The sequence below is a fragment of the Melospiza melodia genome, unplaced genomic scaffold (genome assembly GCF_035770615.1).
Source record: "Melospiza melodia melodia isolate bMelMel2 unplaced genomic scaffold, bMelMel2.pri scaffold_18, whole genome shotgun sequence".
Taxonomy (NCBI): Eukaryota; Metazoa; Chordata; class Aves; order Passeriformes; family Passerellidae; genus Melospiza; species Melospiza melodia.
In genome coordinates this window covers 14087704-14110163 of record NW_026948525.1, presented here as the reverse complement: position 1 = coordinate 14110163, position 22460 = coordinate 14087704, and positions in this window count along the sequence as shown.

The following is a 22460-nucleotide window of genomic DNA, read 5'->3' as shown; positions in this document are numbered from 1 at the left end:
CAAAGAACTTAAACAACACAGCTAGGCTTGAAACCTGAAAGATCTGCAAGGCTGAGTCCATCCTAGTTAATGGTGAAATGATGTGTGAATCTGTCCTAGATGTTCAAATAAAGAAGATTGATTCACAGTTATAATATGGCTTATAAGCAAAACACTGGGATTATATAGGAGAAATGCATGTGTCATGAAACAACCAATAAATCAGAGAGACAGTTTCAAGCTCTACTGTGAAGGTCTGGGAAAAGTTCAGAGTTGCCATCTATGGAGTTTGGTGCAGGATAAACTGGAACAAAAGGCCATCATTACCTAAATTGATTTAGTTTGGGGTGGTTCATTGGGGTTTTTTTGTTTGTTTTTCTTTTTATCTTTTTTTGTCAGATAATGTTTTATAATACTCCAAGAAATATGTTGAAAAGGTCACCATGATCCATCAGACACAACCAGGAGGGCTGGAGTAGATGCAACATGTTCCTTTCACTGGGAGTGCAGACAGAGGGAAGATCTGTTTTGGGGTAAATCACACATGGATCGGGGAGGTGGTTGAAACCTGGGCTGGCCAAAGCTTTAGAATCACAAAATATCCTGGGTTGGAAAGGACCCACAAGGATCCCACCAAGTCCAACTCCTGACCCTGCAGAGGACACCTCCCCAAGAATCCCACCCTGTGCCTTGGCACATGCTGGTGGGCAGGAGCACACAGCTGGCTGTGGTTTTGGGTGGATGGGTAAGATGATCTGCAGGTGATGAGGAACATTATTGCTCTCTGAGCTCCTGGAGAGCTGCAGACACTGCTAGCTGGTAAGGACACCACCAGGGGCATCACCTGGGGCTGGTGATCTGGTGTCTCCTTTCTGCTGCTGTTTTCTGCTAAAGATAACAGCCTGTTACCAAGGTCTTGTTGCTGGGGTGATAAACGGCTGGCGAGATTCCCTCCCTGCTTTTGTCTGCATAACTTTTTATACTCAGCACCAGGAGGGATTGGGCCAGAATGGAGGCATTTGGGGTCTCTGTGCTGAGACTGAGACAGACAGCCAGGCAGAGCAGCTCCTCCTGGCTGATGCAAATATTAGCCCTGTGCTGGCCAGGCCAGTGATCCATAGTTATGGTGGTAGGTATTCACTGGGAGAAGAGGAGGTGTAAAATGAAGCTCCTGAAGCTGGTTGGTATCCTGGAAGCTGGTCAGACCCCACCTAACCACGGTGGTTGTTTGACCAGCTGAGGTGATGGAATTTGTTGGGCTGTGCAAGGACAGTTTTCTGTGGAAACATGAAGGACTTTTGGGGGGATGAAATATGGCCTCACAGCAGAAACAGCTGGGCTGAACACTCTTTATTCCAGCTATGAATCTTTGCTCTTAAGAGCAACAGATTCCACCTTTCTGGATTAAACAAGAACATCATCATCATAATACACATCGTTATTATTATTATTATTATTATTATTATTATTATTATTATTATTATTATTATATAATTGAAGAACATAAATGACTTTTCTTGTTTATTTTATTAGCATTTTTAAATCTTTCTTGTTTATTTTATTAGCATTTTAAATCATCTTGTCACCCATTGCATGAGAAGCATGAAACATTAGATGTTACCAAAGTGTGGCACCTGCAATGAAATGGAAATACTGGATCTCCTTTTGGAGATGTGGGAATCACAGGCTCAGGTTTTTAGTGACCAGCAGGAGATGGGAGACAGGCATTGCACTGACATGGAAGGTGACAGACATCATGGCCAGAGTTTCCCTGTTGGATAAAAGCAATTCTGCTTGGACATGTTTTGATTTTAAAAACACAAAATGAGGCAAAGCCATGCTCCTATGTTTTCTGCCTTTGCCTTGATACAGGCTGGGAGAGATGGTTTCCATGAATATGTGGCACCCATTCCAGACTTCAGGCACCAATGCTGGTCCTCAGCAGATAAAACTCTGCTTTGCAGGAGGCATCACCACCTCAAATGGAATTTGGAGCAGAAGTGTTTGGTTTTGAGGCCTGAGCAGAGACAGCCCCGGTGGGCAGCACAGGGCTGGGAGAATCATCTATGTCCTGCTGGGAAAATGTGATGGCAGAGGGTGAAGGCAAGTATGGAAATAAATCCAGTTTTGGGGAACACTTTGGTCATTTGGATTGAGATGGTCAATACAGAAAAAGTGGAGACCTCAGTGGATAAACCCCAGCAAGTGCCATTCTCTGCAGGTCTTGGATGTGTCAGTGGAATTTCCATGAAAACCCAGAGATGAGGCAAGCAAGAAGAGCATGCCAGGGACTACAAAGCTGCAGGTGCTCACTCCAGTATCACCTTGGGCCCAGGAGACCAGCAAGCCTCACCTGTGCCTGCTGCTGTGCACAGCCAGAGGCTGGGGCTGGACAAGGTCTTGGACCAGCTCAGCCCAGCTCTGTCTAACCCAGCTGTACCTGGCCAAGAATAGGCTCCAACCCCGGTCTCAGCCTATGTGATGTGGGAGGAATTAAACCTTGATCATCACAAACACAGTCTATGCTTTACATCAGAAATGACCTATGGATGGAGGATTAAGGACATAGACACAGGACACCCAAAAAATCCACCATGCAGCACAAGACCTTTAGGTGTAAGCAGTGTGGCAAGGGACAAATGCAGCTCAGAGCTTCTCAATCTACGCCTGTCAGTCTTCAGGAGGAGAGTCAGGGTGAGGAAGGGGAGTGGGAGAAGACCTTTGTGTGCTGCCCTGGTGGCTGCTGGTGCAGGAAGTGATGGATGCTCCCCCAGTGGCAGGAGCCCAGCGGTGTTCCAGCACAGGCAGGGAGGCCCTGGCTGCTTTGGGCAGCTGCCTGATCTCCCTGTGCCTTGAGCCATCTCGGCTGGATGCTCTCAGCCCTGACATGGTCTGGAGCAGAGAAAACAAGAGACATTCCTGCTGTGTGAGGGGAGCACAGGGAGCAGAGCTGTCCCACAGTGCCGTACATCACGTCCCGCTGACAGATCCTGACTGCAGCAAAGAGGCTGCAACCCAAAAAAAACCCCTTCCCTCACACATGAAATGAATAGATGGGAAGGCCTATGTGCACCAACACATCTGTGTCCCTTGCTGTGCCCCAGAAGAGGAGCATCAGGAGTATCAGGAGAGGGATGCTCCCTATGGCCTCCCAGGAACAGGGTGGATGTGCCAAGGCTGGTGCAAAGATGCCAACCTGACCTGGTCCTGCATCTACCCACTGTATGTCCCAGCTCTTGGCCTGCAGCACCATGTGCATCTTCTATTTCCACCACCTCTGGGCCTGTCCCCATCATCTCAGAGAGCTACTTTTGTAGCTTTTGTAGGTGTTTGTAGTAAGTCCCATATTTTTGGCTTTACACTGAGAGAGGGCAGGGTTAGATTAGATTTTAGGAAGAAAATCTTCCCTGTGAGGGTGGGGAGACCCTGAGAATCTGTGGTTGCCCCTGGATCCCTGGAAGTGTTTCAGGCCATATTGGATGGGGCTTGGAGCACCCTGGTGTAGTGGAAAGGGTTCCTGCCCATGGTAAGGGGTTGGAACATGATGATCCTTCCAACCCAAATCATTCTGTGATTATGATCTTAAGATTTTATGATTTTCTATCGTAGCACAGAGCAAAATGTCCCCATTAGGCTTGCTGGCATCTTCCTGTTGCTGTGCTGAAAGCCTGTCCCTGCTCTGCTTCTTCCCTTCATCTTTCTTGGAGGAAAACTGTCTTTTATTTTCTGCTGGAGAAAATGGAGAGCACCTTTCATCCCCAGCCCTGAACACTGGGGAGTGAAACATAGGTGGTGGACTAATGCCATTAAAATTTCTTTGTCCCCATGCCTGTATCTCCATGTCTGCTCCCAGTCCAGGGGTGCTGTGTTTCCTCCTGGGTAGCAGCGCCCAGAGGGTGGAAAATTTGGGATGAATTGTTGAAAAGGCTCCATTTGTAGCTCAAGTTGATGGCTCTACTCTGAGGTCAAGGAAGAACCTGCTGCTTTTGCCAGCAAAAAGAGCCCGGATGATTTTCAATTTACACAGGCGAGCTCGCTGAAGGCAGGTTAGCACTGTCATGCTGCACGTTTGGGGAGAACCCCTTCTTCTACAAGGCCCTGTGTCCTGGTTCAGGGCGAATTTGGTAGAGAATCTCCAAAGGAGGGCCCCTCCAGAAAGCAAACCCACACGGTCCCTCCCCGCAACCAGTTTGGGAAGAATTCCTCAGAGAGAAGTGGAAAGAACCTGTTGATTTAACAGGCCCAGCACCCCCCAGCACACAAAATGAACAATACCAGATGACACCGCTCTGAGAAAGATGGCAAAATCAGAAAGTCTCTTTCGGGGGTGGTTGCTCTGTTAGTCCCTCTGGTGCTGGAGCAGCTGCTGCAGCCAAACGGTGCAAACCCTCGGTGTTCCCAGGTCCCAGTCCGGAGCAGGTTTGAGATGGTCGCAGAAAGAGGAGAGGAGAAACAGTCCAGGAAGGAATTTGGACTGTTAAGCTAGAACTAGCTAATAAGCAGAAGCAGAAGCAAAAGCAAGCAGAAGTGAGAGCAGAGAAGAGAGCCAGCAAAGCAGAAAGCCAAAAGCAAAAAGTGAAAACAGCCCTATGTACTGCCCGTCTCTGTGCCCCTGATAAGAGAAACCCAAACAAAACTTTCACTCTTCAGAGACAGTCTTAAAGGCACAGAACATATGAATGAGGATACAAGCATCATAATGTCACCCCAGGACATTCCACACCTTATCCCCATATCATCAACATACTACCACACATCATGCATTATTCATACAAAATTTCCATCTGTTCCCCCAAAATTTACAAGAAATACCCATCATGCCGTCATCACATCCCCACACTGGACCACTGAATCCAGGCCCTATACTACAGAGCTGCAGGATTCCCCTCTTTCACTTTATTCACTTAAAGCTCCATCTATTACTTGCTCAGACCTTCAACACTTACACATTTTCCTTCTATCTCATGTCTGTATGGTTTAATGTAGAGACAATGGCAGTAACATCCAATGAACAGTGATATTGCATATCATTCTTACCCCACAATCAGATCTCCCTGAGGTACACATCGTGTCATTCCATCTCTTTGCATTATCCACCATGTGCAACCTGGTCCCTGAGCAAAGACAACCCCACGAATGGGTTTGTCTGTACTCGAGGCAGAATTGATCCACACAGTCTTCCCTAACAAACCTCTGATATGTACCATGGGGACTTTGTCTCCTTCTATTACATTCAGGGACTCAGACTGGGCAGGACCTGCTCGGTTGGTGGAACCTCGGATGTTAACTAACCAGGTGGCCTTTGCTAAATGCTGCTCCCAATTTTTGAAAGATCCCCCACCCAAAGCTTTCAACTGGGTTTTTAGTAGTCCTTTATACCTCTCTACCTTTCCTGCAGCTGCTAGATGGTAGGGGATATGGTACACCCACTCAATGCCATGTTCCCTAGCCCAGGTGTTGATAAGGCTGTTCTTGAAATGAGTCCCGCTGTCTGACTCAGTCCTCTCAGGGGTACCATGTCTCCACAGAACTTGTTTTTCCAGGCCCAGGATGGTGTTCCGGGCAGTAGCATGAGACACAGGGTAGGTTTCCAACCAACCAGTGGTGGCTTCCACCATGGTCAGCATGCAGCACTTGCCCTGGCGTGTCTAGGGTAGTGTGATGGAGTCAATCTGCAGGCCTCCCCATACTTGTACTTGGACCACCGCCCACTATGGTATCATAGGGGCTTCACTGGCTTGGCCTGCTTGATGGCAGCACACGTCTCACAGTCATGGATAACCTGAGAAATACTGTCCATGGTTAAATCCAGCCCTCAGTCTTGTGCCCCCTTATAGGTGGCATCCCTGCCCTGATGGCCTGAGGCATCGTGGACCCATTGAGCTAGGAACAACTCTCCCTTATGTTCCCAATCTAGGTCTATTTTGGACACCCCTATCTTTGTGGTGGTTTGACCAGGAAGAAGTGGAAATTCTGGGATGCTGTGGTCAAACCAATGGGTGCTCGGATTTTGATATTGGCACCTGGTGTGGCCAGTGGGGTTTGGACACACCTTTGAGAACACACAGGGGTTAAAAACCAGAGTTTCAGCCCTGGGAGGCTCTCTTGGGACTTTGAGGGAAAGAGGTCAGACCTCCCTCCCCCGTTCAGCTGCTGCTGGGCGGGGGAGGGGCAGCCATGTGGTAGGCCTGGGCCTGGACAGAGATGGGGGGTGAGGAGGCCCTTGAGGATGGAAGGGTGGAAGAGCCCCAAGAGACATGGGGCAGCCATTCCACCCCCCCCACCCCGGAGAGAGAGAGGGAGAGCCGGCGACGACGGAATGTGATAGCAGCCGGCCAAGGAGGAGAAGGGGAGTGCAGCGAGAAGGTGCCTGGCCGGAGCAGCAGCGAGTGTGGGAGTTCCGGAGCTCTGTGACAGACAGAGACTGAAATTTTTAACCCTTTTTCTTACATGACTGGGACCTTGAAAAAATGCTGATCCTCCTCAGAGCTGAATAAGAAGAAAGATAGGAAATGAGATAACCAAGAACTAGGCCCGAGGGACGTGGAGAAGACTGGCTGAGTGGGGAGAGATGATTGGAGTGGCCTTTTGGCTGGACTTTTCTGGTTGGCCATAGACTGACCCAGTTTTATTCCTGTGACACAAAGACTGCATTTAGGGGGAGGCAGTGCCTCAGAACCAGGAGGGTTCATTGTGGGGACCCCTCGGCCCCAGGGGGTGGAAAAAATGGGGAGGACAGATGTCCCAAAGCAGAGACTGTGCCTTTTTGGAGTGAGACAAGGCATCCTTAAAAGACAACCCTAAAAGCAGCTCTGATCCATGCACAGTGGTGAGAGAACTGGGCATGGAAGGAACATGTCACAAATGGCAAAAGGACTTTCTGGGCGGTGCTGAGTGACATGGAAGCACATGAGGTTTCAGCGTGTTTCCAGGGGAAGCCTATGGTGCAAGAAGGACTCCTCTCCTCTTCATGGACGGAAGTTTGAGTATTCTAAAGGGTGGTGCCAGACTGGGCAGTTGGTGATTTGGGGGAATGTATTGGATTGGGAAATTTTTGGTGGTGAGGAGGAGGAAAGTGTTTTTTGTAAGGTTTTCAATTTTCTCCCTTATAGATTTTTTCCTTCTTTTCTTGTAGTTTAGGTAATAAAGTTTTCTTTATTTCTAAGCTGGAGCCTGCTTTGCTTATTCCTGGTCACATCTCACAGCAGATACCAGGGAGACGGTATACTCATGGGGGCACTGACTCTATGCCAGGCCCAAACCATGACAAGCTTGGTCTACCTGCTCATTGTTTTGGTGCTCCTCATTGGCTCTACTCTTGGGTACATGGGCATCTACATGGCGGACTTTCACAGGTAGCCTCCCTACCCTGGTAGTAATGTCTTTCCACTCATCAGCAGCCCAGATTGATTTTCCTCTACGTTGCCAGTTAGCCTTTTCCCACCTCTCCAGCCATCCCCACAGAGCATTGGCTACCATCCATGAATCAGTGTAGAAGTAGAGCTTTGGCCACTTCTCCATTTCTGCAATTTCTAGGGCCAGCTTTGAGTTTAGCAAGTTGGCTTGACCCACCTTCTCCTTTGGTAGCTTGTGCAACCTGTCATGTGGGGCTCCATACGGCTGCTTTCCGCTTCCGGTTCATCCCTACGATGCGACAGGAACCATCAGTGAAAAGAGCGTAGCATGTTTCCTCTGGTAGCAGTTGGTTATAGGGAGGAGCTTCTTCAGCCCGTGTCACTGGTTCTTGTTCCTCTTCATCTGTGACACCAAAATTCTCACCTTCGGGCCAATTTGTAATTACCTCCAAAATCCCAGGGCAAATCAGTTTACCTATACGGGCGCACTGAGTGATAAGAGCAATCCACTTGCTCCATGTAGCACTGGTGGCATGGTGAGTGGAAGGAACTCCTTCATAGGCAGCCAAGATTTCCTTCTCTGTTGGAATGTAGTTGGCTTCAGAGCCTCTGCAGCTTCGACTCCAAAATCCCAGTGGTCGACCCCGAGTCTCCCCAGGCACCTTCTGCCAAAGGCTCCAGGACAAGCCATGGTTCCTGGCTGCAGAGTAGAGCATGTTCTTTACTTCTGGGCTACTGCATGAGCAATCTCCTGCTTAATCTGGAAAAAGGCTTGTTGCTGCTCAGGGCCCCACTGGAAATTGTTCTTCTTGCGGGTGACCAGGTAAAGAGGGCTCACGATCTGACTGTACTCAGGAATAGGCATCCTCCAAAAACCTATGGCACCCAGGAAAGCTTGTGTCTCTTTCTTATTGGTGGGTAGAGACATTGCTGTGATCTTGTTGATGACATCTGTAGGAATCTGACGCCGTCCATCTTGCCACTTCACTCCCAGGAATTGAATCTCACGAGCTGGTCCCTTTACTTTGCTCTTTTTAATGGCGAAACCAGCTCCCAGGAGGATCTGGATGATTTCCTTCCCTTTCTCAAACACTTCCCCCACACAATGATGTCATCAATATACTGCAGATGTTCTGGAGCCTCACCCTTTTCCAGTGCAGCCTGGATCAGTCCATGGAAGATGGTGGGGCTGTGTTTCCACCCCTGGGGCAGTCGGTTCCAGGTGTACTGCACTCCCCTCCATGTGAAAGCACATTGAGGCCTGCCTTCTGCTGCCAGAGGAATGGAGAAAAATGCATTGGCAATGTCTATAGTGGCATACCACTTTGCTGCCTTGGAATCAAGCTCATACTGGAGCTCTAATATGTCTGGCACGGCAGCATTCAGTGGTGGAGTAGCTTCATTCAATGCACGGTAATCCACAATCTCCATTCTCCTTTAGATTTTCGCACAGGCCAAATGGGGCTGTTGAAGGGTGAGTGGGTCTTGCTGACCACCCCTTGGCTCTCAAGCTCTTGGATCATCTTATGGATGGGGATCACAGCATCTCGAGTGGTTCTATACTGTCAGTGATGCACTATGGAAGTGGCAATTGGAACCCGTTGCTCTTCTCCCATCAGGCGTCCTACTGCATATGGATTCTCAGACAACCCAGGCAAGGTGTTCAATTGCTGGATGCCCTCTGTCTCTACAGCAGCTATTCCAAATGCCCATCTGAGTCCTTTTGGGTCTTTGAAATGCCCACTCTGAAGGTAGTCTATGCCCAAAATACGTGGGGCCTCTGTAATAGGATGCTTCTTCCACTCATTTCCCGTTAGGCTCACATCAGCTTCCACCAAAGTGAAATCCTGGGATCCCCCTGTCACACCAGCAATAGAAACAGACTCTGTCCCCACATGTCTTGATGGGATTAATGTACATTGAGCACCAGTATCAACCAAAGCTTTGTACTCTTGTGGCTCCGATGTGCCAGGCCAACGAATCCACACAGACCAGAAAACACGATTTTCCCTGGCCTCTACCTGGCTAGAGGCAGGGTCCCTCTAAGCCTGGTTATCCTCCTTTCCCTGGGCATATGTTTTGGATTTTCCTTTGAGGGGATCAGACATGTCATCATTATCATACCTGGCCATTCGGCTATGGGCAACTGGAGCTGCTTTTCTTCTGGTGGCTTCCTTCAGTTCATGCACCCATCATGCCAGAACAGCAGTAGGTTTCCTATCCCACCTTCTCATGTTCTCCCAACAATCACGCAGGTAGAACCACAGCTCAGCTCGTGGGGTGTACCGTCTCTCACCATCTGGGAGATGTCTGCCTTGGATACCAGAACCTCTGATCTGTACTGCTGAAATTTGGAGAAGGTCTTCTTTAATCTCCTCTCTAAGCTTCTTATGATTCTTCTCTATTTATCCTCTTAAGTTCTGCAGACGTGTTTCTACCGCTGCGATTCTGGCATGTGTCGGGCCATGCACAGCATCTGCATATGCTCGGAGCTTCCTTGCCATGTCAAGCACAGTCTCATCCCTCTCATCCCTCTTCATGATGGCTAAGGCGGAAGCATATTCGTGTGGCCCAAGTCGTACAAGTTTTCGCCACATCACAGACGTGCATGGCACTAAGTCTGGGTTCCTAGTTGTTACATCATCTGAGAACACAATCTCTGCCACTGCCATTTCTCTCAGGCATTGAATCCCTTGCTCTATTGTCTTCCACTGGGTTTGCTGCATATAGAGATGGTCTGTGCACAGGTATCTTTCTGCTACACTTCTTAGGACCCATTCCCAGAGGCTGTGAGAGTTAGCCCCCCTCATCATTCCTTGGTCTATGACAGGATCCTGTGACAGGGATCCCAAATGCCTGCCTTCAGTGCCATCCAGAATCGTAGCCTCGCCTGCAGCATCCCAGAGCTGAACTAACCAACTAATAATTATGGATTCATCAGGTTGTTGAGTGTAATCCTTCCAAAAGCCACCAAGGTCCTTCAGGGAAAAGGACTCAATATTTGCATCTGATCTTGCACCTGCTGCTTTGACTCCTGATTTTATGTCAGGAGGCATTGAGGTTCCTTCTTCTTCATCATCATCATCATCATCCACTGGTCGATTGGTCTTGTCCGTGCATTTCCCAGTTCTAGTACTGGTAGCAACAGCCATTGGTTTAGCTGCTGGCTTAGGCTCGCTATCTGGTTTGGCTGCTGGCTTTGAGCCTGGGGTGTTGGCTGCAGCCTGAGTGACTGGGATAGCTGCTGATTTATCTCCCTGCCCCCCTGCCTCTGTCTGCTGCTCGACGGTATCTAGCAGTGTGCGATAAGCATATGCCAGGGCCCAGCTCACTGCAATGACCTTCCTCTCCTTAGGCTCATCCTGGTACTTCTCTATCAGGTATTTCCCCACCTCAGCTGGGTTCTGAATTTGTTCATGGGGAAAATCCCAGACTATAGGGTCAGAGAATTCCTTCAGGATTTGGCCCATATCCTCCCATTTTCCACACCACTTAGGATTTTCCACACCAGGGTCTAGTCCTGAGTCAGGGGTCTCATCAGCCCATCTAGAAATCTCAGCCCTCATTCTAGAGAAGCAGCAGGCTGTATAGAGGGAGGTTACCAGATTGAATACCAGAAAGATGGTTTCTTTAACATTGAGGGGAAACTGAACATCCTTCACTAGTGATGCAACCAATTCATAGGCGAAGAAGGAAAGCAGAGGCTGAAAAACCTCATCCCCTGCTCCTCCTCTATCAAACTAGATGCATAACCATAGCCATGAACCATTCATACCTGGAGCAGACCCTAGCATGTTTATGAACTTCTTGCAAATCATTGCCACCAAGCCAAGCAGGATAGCTATTCTGGTCACGGCCCCTCTGATGTAAAAACTACGTATTAGGGGCAATACTAAAGCTATTTCTGGATAAGAAAATAAACCTAGGGACTATAGAGGTATTAAAATCTCAAAAAACCCTAGGGACCATAAATGCATGCAAACCTTCACCCCAATAGACATTATGAATTCAAAAAGCATGGCTATTAGCTGCTTTAAAGGAACACAGAGTAATAGCAACCAAAATGCAGACAAAACAGAGTTTTTTCCATTCTCTCAAGCCCCATGTTGGGTGCCAATATTTTGTCCTGGTTTCAGGCAAATTTGGTAGAGAATCTCCAAAGGAGGGCCCCTCCAGAAAGCAAACCCACACGGCCCCTCCCCCCAACCGGTTCGGGAAGAATTCCTCGGAAAGAGGTGGAAAGAACCTGTTTATTTAACAGGCACAGCAACCCCCAGCACACAAAATGAACAATATTGGATGATACCACTCTGAAAAAGGTGACAAAATCAGAAATCTCTTTCAGGGGTGGTTGCTCTGTTCTCAGTCCCTCCGGCGCTGGGGCAGCTGCTGCATCCACATGGTGCAAACCCTCGGTGTTCCCGGGTCCCAGTCCGGAGCAGGTTCGAGATGGTCGAAGAAAAAGGAGAGGAGAAACAGTCCAGGAAGGAATTTGGACTGTTTAGCTAGAACTAGCTAATAAGCAGAAGCAAAAGCAAGCAGAAGCGAGAGCAGAGAGAGAGCGAGCAAAGCAGAAAGCAAAAAGCGAAACCAGCCCTATGTACTGCCCATCTCTGTATCCCTGATAAGAGAAACCCAAACAAAACTTTCACTCTTCAGAGCTGGTGTTAAAGGCACAGAACACATAAATGGGGATACAAGCATCATAATGTCACCCCAGTACAACATCAGAGGAAAAACAGTTCACATCAGAGGAAAGACATCACAAAACTTGATCCAAGTGGCTGAGGTATGGATATGGGAAAGGGAGCATGTGAAAGGACCTCCTGTGGTCCTGAAAATGCCCATAGTGCACCCCACCTGGGACTACAACAGCACTGGGGGAAAGAAAGACATGGAGGAATACAGAACACTGATTACAAGTGGTATCAAAGAGGCAACTCCATGTAATCAAAATGCCCGTAAGGCTTTTGATGAGTAGAAACAGAGGGAAGAAACCCCAACAGAGTGGTTAGAAAGGTTGAGGAAAAATATGAGGTAATATTCAGGAGTTGACCCTGACACGGTGGCCAGACAGATTTTACTAAAGATAAATTTTGTCACTCATGCCTGGCCAGATATACGGAGAAAGTTAGAAAGCTGGATGGTTGGCGAGAAAGGAGATTAGAGGATCTTTTAAGAGAAGCACAGAAGGAGTATGTAAAGAGGGATGAAGAGAAAGCCAAAGCAAAAGCCAAGGTAATGGGAACTGCCATTAGGGAAGGAAACCAGCACATAAAGTACTACCCAGGTAAGGGAGGGGGATTCCAAGTGCAGGAAGATAGATGGAGGGGGGATGCAGCTCCTTGGGACTGGGCACAAAAAGGAGAGTTTGGTAAATGGAGGAACCTAGGACGAGTTTGATTTTACTGTACAATGGGCATATCAGAAAGAATTGCCCCCAGATGGAAAAGGAGCTGAGGGTCTATGAGACTGAGCAAAAAGGAGAAGTTGGAGTCCAGGGGTGGCAGGGGCTCTACCTCCTGGAGACAGGATACCATCAGGAGCCCTTGATAACTTTAAAAATAGATACCCATGAGGAAGTATTTGGATTGTTAGTAGGCACAGGGGCTGAAAGAACTTGTGTTTGTAGAATCCCAAAAGGGTGCAAAAAGGATCAAGATACTGTGCAAGTAGTAGGTGCTAAAGGAAGGTTCACAGCCTCAGTTATAATGCAAATAAAGTTTGAAGGAACAAATAAAATAGGAATTGGGCATGTTCTATTAGTTCAAGAAGCAGGATGCAATATATTAGGGTGAGATTTACAAGGGCAGTTAAGCATTTTAATACGCCCAGAGGAAGGAAAAATGGTGGTTAAACTTCTCGAATAAGGGAAGAGGATGAGGGCAAAATTCATGAGATGGTGTGGGCAAAACCAAAAAATTGAGGCAAATTGAACATGAAACCTACAGTAATAAAATTAATTGATGACAGCTATCCAGTCTGTGTATGACAATACCCACTCTCGCTGGAAGGGAGACGAAGACTGCAGCCACTGATCCAGGATCTACTTGAGGATGAGACCTTAGGACCATGTATGTCCCCCCATAATACACCCATATTACCAGTAAAGACGTCAGATGAGACTTACAGGCTTGTCCAATATTTGAGAGAAGTGAAAAAAAAACAGTGAATTGTTACCCAGTAGTGCCTAAACCCTATACACTACTGACTAATATCCCCCCAGCACACCAGTGGTTTAGTGTCATAGACCTAAAAGATGCTTTTTGGGCAGATCTGCTGGCAGAGAAAAGCAGGGATAGGTTTGCTTTTGAATCGGAGGACCCCAATTCTGGGAGGAAGCAATCACTTTGGTGGACTAGGTTACCCCAAGGGTTTTCCAAATCTCCAAACCTCTTCAGTCAAACCCTAGGAGAAGTAACACAATTCTTCTCCATCAAACCTGAGATAAAGCTCATCCAATATGCAAATTATTTCCTTTTCACAGGACAGGACAAAAAAGAAGTTTGGGAATCCATCATAGTGTTGTTAAATTTTATGAGGGACCAAGGATTTTGGGTATCAACAGGGAAACTCAGATTTGTAGAGAGGGAAGTAAAATTCCCTAGGACATGTGATTTGTCAAGGGAGCTGGCGGCTGAACCCTGAGAGAATTACGGGGTTAGTCTCACTCCCACCAGCAAAAACAAAGAGAGAAGTCAGAAGGTTTCTAGGCTTGTTGGGATATTGTAGGCTATGGATTGAAGGATACATGCAGGCCATCCAGTTCTTGTATGAAAATTTAGTGGAAGAAGAGATTAGGTGGGGAAAAGATGATGAACAAAAGTTTGAAGCTTTAAAGCAAAAATTAGTCAGTGCACCAGCACTCAGTCTTCCTGCCATCTATCTGTTTGTGGATATAGAAAAAGGGGTAGCACATGGATTATTAGCCCAGGACTGGAGAGGATCCAGGAAACCAGTGGCCTATTTATCAAATTTACTAGACCCTGTCAGCCGGAGATGGCCAACCTGCATTCAGGCTGTGGCAGTGACTGCCCTACTCGTGGCAGAAAGCAAAAAATTACCCTTTTGGGGAACAATTGAAGATAAATATCGCAAAATCAGTAAGGAGTATCCGGAGCCAAAAGGCTGAGAAATGACTCACTGATTCCCGAAGGCTACAGTATGAAGCCATCTTAATAGATAAGGGTTTAGAGCTAATCATGAGTAACCGACTCAACCCTGCCCAGTTTTTGGATGGAGAAACAGATGAGAAACTAATACATAATTGCCTAGAGGTTATAAACTATCAAAGTAGAGTAATAGAGGACGTAACAGATCAACCACTCCAAGGTGGAAAACAATTGTACATTGATGGATCTTCACGGGTAATAAAGGGGCAGCGAGTATTGGGATACGCTATAGTGCACGAAGGGTTGGTAGCCATAGAAAAGAGAAAGTTACCTTCCAACTGGTCAGCCCAAGGTGTGAGCTGTGTGCCCTAAAACGAGCTCTGGAAACATTAGCATGGAAAAGGGGAACAATAGATACAGGACTCAAAATACACTTTTGGAATAGTGCATACCTTTGGAAAAATTTGGGAAGAGAGGGGGCTATTAAATTCAAAAGGAAAGGGACTGATTCACGAAACTTTTGTCTTAGAGGAGTTAGAAACCTTACAATTGCCAGAAGAAGTAGCAGTGGTGTATGTTAAAGGGCATCAAAAAGAGGAAACTCAGGAGGCATGAGGGAACAATTTAGCTGATTTTGAAGCTAAAAATGCAACTGAATCAGAGACAGATAAACTAATAATGGTGTTAACACCCATGAGACAAATGCAAAAAGTCCCCATATTCAGTGGGACAGGAAAGGAAGAACTCCTTAAAATAGGAGTCAAGAAAGATAACAAAGGGAAGTGGAGATGAGCAGATGGGAGGCAAATATTGAATAAAGCCCTTGCCAGGAAAATGTTAGAAGGCATACGTGGAACAACACATTGGGGTACACAAGTGCTAAGAGATCAGTTTCTAAGGGATTTGGGCTGCATAGGAATTTTCAGAATAGCTAAGCAAGTAAGTGAATGGTGAATGATATGTGGTATATGAATGGTGTATGAAAAGTGAGTAAGAAAATCGTGAGGAAAAGACCCAGAGGAGGGTGAGAACTATCCTTAAGGCCCTTTCAAAACATCCAAGTAGACTTTACCGAGCTTCCCCAGGTACAACAGGGAAAGTTTTTGCCAGTGATAGTAGATCACGTGACTCATTGGGTAGAGGTGGTACCCACTGTGAAAGCCAGTGCCAGTGTTGTGAGTAAAACACTTCTAGAATCAATCATTCCCCAATATGGGATGGCAAATAGGATTGATTCAGACCAGGGAACTCATTTCACATCGAAGATATTGCAGAAAGTTGTTCAGGCCCTGGGAATAAAATGGGAATTACACACTCCATGGCATCCACAGAGTTCTGGTTGGTAGAGAGAATTAATCAAATTCTTAAAAGAGCTCCAGTTAAGCTAATGATTGAAACCCAAATGTCATGGATAACATGTTTCACTTTGGCCTTATTAAGAATTAGAACCCAATCCCAGTCAGATCTGGGGGTGTCACCTTATGAAATGATGTTTGGGTTACCCTTCCTGACCTCACCCCAGAAGGTTGCCACCTATCAGGAAGGGGAAGCCAATGCCAAGAAATGTCTATAGCACAAACCTTAGAAGGGCTAAGGCATAAAGGGGCAATTCCTCAAACTACCACCCTGGATTTCAGAATCCATAATATTAATCCTGGGGATTGGGTGATGATCAAGTAATGGAGAGATCAGCCTCTAACTCCTCAGTGGGAAGGTCCCTTTCAGGAACTGCTCACCACCGAATTGGCCGTGTGAACTGCAGAGCGGGGATGGACTCATGCCAACAGAATCAAAGGCCCAGTAGGAGAACCCAAAGAGTGGACTGTAATGTCCAGGTTGGGTGAAACAAGATTGAATTTCAAGCAGAGACTGATAGACAACCAGAAAAAAACACCAAGACGCCCAAAAAGCAGAGTCAAGCTTCCACCAACCAGCTCAAGAACTGTCTTCCTGTTTTAGTGGGTAAGAATTACCAGCATCTGTTGAGGAGAAGTACACAAGGGACTGTAAAAGGTAATGGGGCAGGATCCTTAAGAAGTAAGACAAGAAATAGAAGGCAAGATCGCGTTGGCTCCTTTGTTCACTACCAAGAAGGCTCCATAGCTCTGCTGTGGGTAGCAACCCCGTAGGCATGGTAAGGTAGGGACAAAGGCCATACCAGACCTCTATCATTGCTCAGTTGCCTTTTAATTCAACAAGGATTGGAGGTCAGGACTGAGTTGGCCTCTGTACTCACTCCTAAGATACACTGACTAAGGGTAGCAGCCACATAGGCACGGCAGATGGGAGTCAAAGCCATACTGGACCTCTGGGATGCCCTTTTGTCCATTCCAAATAAGTGTGTCTAAGAAAAAACTGAGATTTTTTCTCCTGTCCCACTGTCTTTGCCCACATCAACAGATGCTGGTATGACTCATTCAAGAGAGAGAGAAAGTTTTTACCTAATTGTTCAAGCAAAATGACTTAGAGAAAAAGAAAAGGGGAGCTTGTTATAGATTAGTAATGTTATGGTTGACTATCACAATTAAGGGGTGAATATTAAATACATGTTAAGAAAAATTTTATAGATGTATAGCTATCCTTCCCCTTCCCTTGCATTGTTATCACAGGATGGCCTCAGTAGTCGGGGCATTTAGGAGGATTGGCTTGTTACTGTGGCAGCACCTGACCTCCAATCAAGGTGTAAGACAGTGATCTCCACCAGTGGACAGTGAAGGAGTCGATTGACAAGACCTTGGGAGGGGCTAGAGGTACAAAAGACAGAGCATCCATTTTGTAGATGAGCACATAGTGACTGAATCCTTTGTCCTGGTGCTGTATTCTTTTCTTTATTCAGTCTTCTGTTGTATTTTGATATGGCCTTAATAAACCATTTAAGATATTTGAAAGTAATAATTGTTTCTCACATGGGGTTGGGGAATGTAGGGCAAGGTTGTCCACACTGGGTCAGCTCCAAGGTACAACTTCACTGACCTGGCCAGACCAACTTAGGAGAGACCCTGGATCAATATCACAGAATGCTGCAATCACATCTTGTATAATAAGAACAGCAATAAAAGACACCCTTTAAGATAGGAATACATATTTCTTAGAAGCTGTTTAAAATAATTTTCCATAACTGTCAAAGGAATACTTCCTAAAGAACTGCTCCAGACCAGAGAGAAATCAAGGCAGAGCCATGGTTTGTCAGGACAGGCTTGATCCTAATGAACCCCGTGGTGCATTTGGAGCTGAGCCCTTGAACATCAGGGCCTGAGAGAAGACTGCACAAACCTTTCCAGGAGTCAAAGTCAGAGAAAAACCCCAAAGTGTCTCAAAGCATGAATAGGTCTCATTGAGGTCCATCCCCAACATAGGCCCCTCATGGACTCCTTGGAGGAGAGAATTGGAGTCCAGGATGGCAAAAAAAATCTCTGAGAAATTCAGTGTAGAAAGGCAAAATCGATATACTACCTTAAAAACCTTGAGTATCTCAAAGCATTAATGAGCCCCACTGAGTGTCAGTACAAAGCCCTCAAGGGACTGGTTAAACAGATAATTGGGGCCATGATTGCACAAACCTCTCACAGAGTCTGTATCAAAAGGGAAACACCATGTACCATAAAAAACCTGAAGTACACTGAAGTAATAATGAGCCCCAATGAGTGTTGTTACTGACAAAGGCTCTCCAGGGACTAATTACAGCAGATAGAAGCCATGATTGCACAAACCTCTCAGAGACTCCAAGGCAAAAGCAAAACCCAAAGTCCTTTGTAAAACCTGCAGTACCTGCAGGGAGCATTCAGGAGCCCCCAGGGCCATTGCTGAGCAAGGCTCCCCAGGGACACCTTCCAGCAGATCCTTGAGGCCACTGGGATGTGGGCTAGGGGGGGAAGCTGAGGGCAGGACAAGGGGCTGACAGTGCCCAGCCTGGCTGGGGCTGTGCCAGGAAGCCCCAGAACCTCAGGACAAGGTGCCTCCTCACAGCCCTTGGTGGCACAGACCCTGCTGCTGTGCCCCAGGGCAGCAAGACTTGGCTTCTCTTTGTCCCCACCTGTCATCACTGCCTGCAGTTCTCTGCTCTGCCTGGGGCCTGGGGACACTTTCTCAGTCATGTCCCTCTCTGGGACCCATTAAAAGTCCCAGAAACTTTGGAGTTGGATTCTGACTTGGAGTTCTGGAGAGGTTTCTTCAGCTCCCTCTCAGGGACTGATGTTCAGGGCCTCAGCACAAAGCCCCAGAGGTTCATTAAAGTCCTTGTGCTGTGTCTATGCTGCTGAGTTGGGCTGGGCTGCTGGCACAGAGGCAGCTCCTGGTAACCAAGAAGAGCTTCAAAAGCACATTTCTCTTGATGAGCAGCTCTTCTGCCAGCCCAGCAGGGCTGGGACACTGCCTGCAGCCACCCCGGGCACAGCACAGAGTCACAGAGAGCTTCAATCAGTCAGGGCTGGGAAGGTGCTGAGAAGTGCCTGGGGCAGCATTACTGTCAGCCCTTGGCACAGGAACCTCTGGCTGCAGGACAATGCAGCTGCAGCTCCTGGAGCCATCTCCTAGAGCTGGAACATCTCAACGCCTACAGACGCTGTAAGTACAACTCTGAGTATTTCTGGTGCAGGGGAGGTGAAATGCTCATGAAACTCTGGCATGCTGAGGGGTTTACATAAGTCATAGAATATTTCCAAAATACTGAATTTTACAAAAATCAGGACATTTACAATAACTAAGTGGGTATCCTATTTCCTGCTATTGGAGAATGGCAGCCAACAGGAGATAAATATTAAAGGTTACTTATGAATTCTTCTTATTATTTTTGACAAGTGCCAGAAACATCTGATCAATAGGTTCCCAGGAGATCCCTTATGCTACTTTTACTGATCAATAGGTTCCCAGGAGATCCCTTATGAACTTTCAGCCATTATGAAAGTGGCTATGGACAGCACCAGCATCACCTTTGCTGCACCCATCAGGCTCAGTCTGAGCTGTCCTTTCTCCAAGCTGCAAACAGAACCTGCCCTCAGCCAGTGCTCTGCAAACAGAGAGGATGCTGTAGGGCCAAGGAGAGTGCACAGAGATTTGGGGTCTGTGAGTGGTGGCACAGAGAGATCAGGCACAGGGAAACACTTGCATGAGAAAAATCTCCAGGAAGCAGAGAAAAGATCAGGCAATCAGGCAAAACAAACCCCAGCAATGCTGTGGCAGGGAGAGTTTAGAGATGCCCACAGAATCCCTTCCAGTGCAGCCCCTCCCTCTGAACAAGCCCCCTCCCTCCTGTGCCCCAGCCAAGCCTCTGCCCTCAGGGCTGGAGCTCCAAGGCGTGCAGCCCCTCCTGTGCAGGCAGAGCTGCAGCAGAGCCGTGGGGCAGTTCTGAAGCCCTGGGCCCAGTTCCCTCTACAGAGCGCATGGTTGGGAGCCGCTGCCCCGCCCTGGGGGCTCTGGCAGGGGGCACAGCTGGCTCAGGGTGATGCTGTCCCCAGTGCTCGGTTCTTGGCAATGCTGTCAGTGCAGCCAGGGAAGGAGCTGCATCTCCCTTCATCCAATGCCATCATGAGGACACTTGGAAGTCTCCCTGAGATTTCAGTCCAAGTTGGGAGCTTCAATCCAGGGTGAAAAGCTGTCCTAGAGCATCTCTGAGTTATAAGATTGATGGGGAAAGGCATAGGTGTTCTGACACTGGGTTGGTGAAATGAGCAATCTGAGTCCTTGGCTACCAATGTGAGGCTGACCTGTGGTGGATCCATTTGCTCTCAGCAGTACCTGGGTTTTTTTAGAAGAAGCATGTGAAGCTGATCATCCCCTCCAAGAGGGTTGAGGCCAGTGAAATTTAAGGCCCAGTGAAATTCAGAACAGGTTAGAATGACAGACCATCACCCCTCACTCCCCACTCATCATTTGCCTCACAGAACTTCCTGTCTTCTCCCTGGGGGCAGCAGAAATGCTGAGGGTGAACAGCAGCAAAGATACAGGGGACCTTACAAAAAAACCCCACAGAACTCTTAAACACAAAAGAGTGTCTGTGTGTTACAGGGGGGGTATATGAGAACGTGCTTTAATTTTTATTGCAGGTATCTCCTCTAACTCTTCACTATCATGTCTCCATGAACAGGTGCACATGTGCAGCCCCAGCAAATGTCCAACAGCAGCTCCATCAGCCACTTCCTCCTGCTGGCATTGGCAGACACGCGGCAGCTGCAGCTCCTGCACTTCTGCCTCTTGCTGGGCATCTCCCTGGCTGCCCTCCTGGGCAACGGCCTCATCATCAGCGCCGTAGCCTGCGGCCACCACCTGCACACACCCATGTTCTTCTTCCTGCTCAACCTGGCCCTCAGCGACCTGGGCTCCATCTGCACCACTGTCCCCAAAGCCATGCACAATTCCCTCTGGGACACCAGGGACATCTCCTACACAGGATGTGCTGCTCAGCTCTTTTTCTTTGTGTTCTTCCTCTCAGTAGAGTTTTCCCTCCTGATCATCATGTGCTACGATCGCTACGTGTCCTTCTGCAAACCCCTGCACTACGGGACCCTCCTGGGCAGCAGAGCTTGTGCCCACATGGCAGCAGCTGCCTGGGTCAGTGCCTTTCTCAATGCTTTCATGCACACAGCCAATACATTTTCCCTTCCCCTGTGCCATGGTAATGCCCTGGGCCAGTTCTGTGAAATCCCCCGGATCCTCAAGCTCTCCTGCTCACACTCCAACTTCCTCATAGAGATTGGGCTCATTGCTGTCAGTGCCTGTTTAGGTTTTGGTTGTTTTGTATTCATTGTTTTCTCCTATGTGCAGATCTTCAGGGCTGTGCTGAGGATCCCCTCTGAGCAGGGACGGCACAAAGCCATTTCCACCTGCCTCCCTCACCTGGCTGTGGTCTCTCTGTCTGTCAGTATTGGCATATTTACCTACCTGAAACCCCCTTCCATCTCCTCCCCATCACTGGATCTGGCACTGTCAATTCTGTACTCGGTGCTGCCTCCAGCCCTGAACCCCCTCATCTACAGCCTGAGGAACCAGGAGCTCAAGGCTGCAGTGTGGAGACTGATGAATGGATGGTTTCAGAAACATTAAACTGCTGGCCACATTCTGCAAATGATTTTTAATAAAACTCATCCTTGATACTTCTTGTTGGTTTGGTTGTGGTGTACTTTATCCCTTGAATTTTTTTTTCATATTATCTACAAAGAGATGTCATTGTTTTTGCAATTTCTCATTTTGTTTCTCTCCACCTTCCCTGTGGCCACAGACTGTGTCAACGAGAGGCTGTGCTCTCAGTGACTTTAAGAAACTGAAGGATGTCCCAGCAGAGTTTTCTGCAGAGATGCCCTTTTATTTACTTTTCTGGAGCTGCAGCAGCAATGTCTGTGTGCAGAGCTGGGGGCAGATCAGTGCTGCCCCAGCAGCTGTGCCCAGCAGCAGCAGCACTTGGTGCTGCCAGTGCTGCTGCCGTGGCCCTGCCCCGCTGCCCTGCTGGCCCTGGTGTTGCTGCAGGGCCTGAGTGCTCTCGGGGCGGGGCACAGCCCTGGGGGTGGCAGTGCCGGGGCTGCAGCAGGGACAGGCCATGGGCACTGCTGGGGCAGCGCGGACGCCTCAGGCCAGGGCCTGGGGGCTCCAGGCTCCTTGCCCAGGCTCTCTCAAGAACACACCCAGGCCAATGCTCAGCACAGAAAAGCCCCGTGGGCAGCCCCAGGTTGGCTGTGGGCAGGCTGGGGGCAAACAGCATGGCTGGGGCTCTGCAAGGGCCCTGGGGCAGACGGGAAGGAGCAGCAGAGCAGGGGCTGATCCATCCCCAGTGCGCTGCACAGCCCAGGGCAGCGTCCCAGAGCGTCCTGAATGAGCTGCCAACAACATCCCTCCTCTGCAGTCCTGGCCTCTCCCCCAGCTCACACAGGTGCCCCATCCTTGCAGGCACAGACACGGCAGCACTGGCTCAGCAGCCCCTGTTTGCATTGCACAGAGCAGGGGGAGCACTCCCATGCTGTTGCTGTGGGGACATGAATCTGAGGGAACACAAATGCCATCAGCCCTGGGGCCAGCAAGGGCTGGG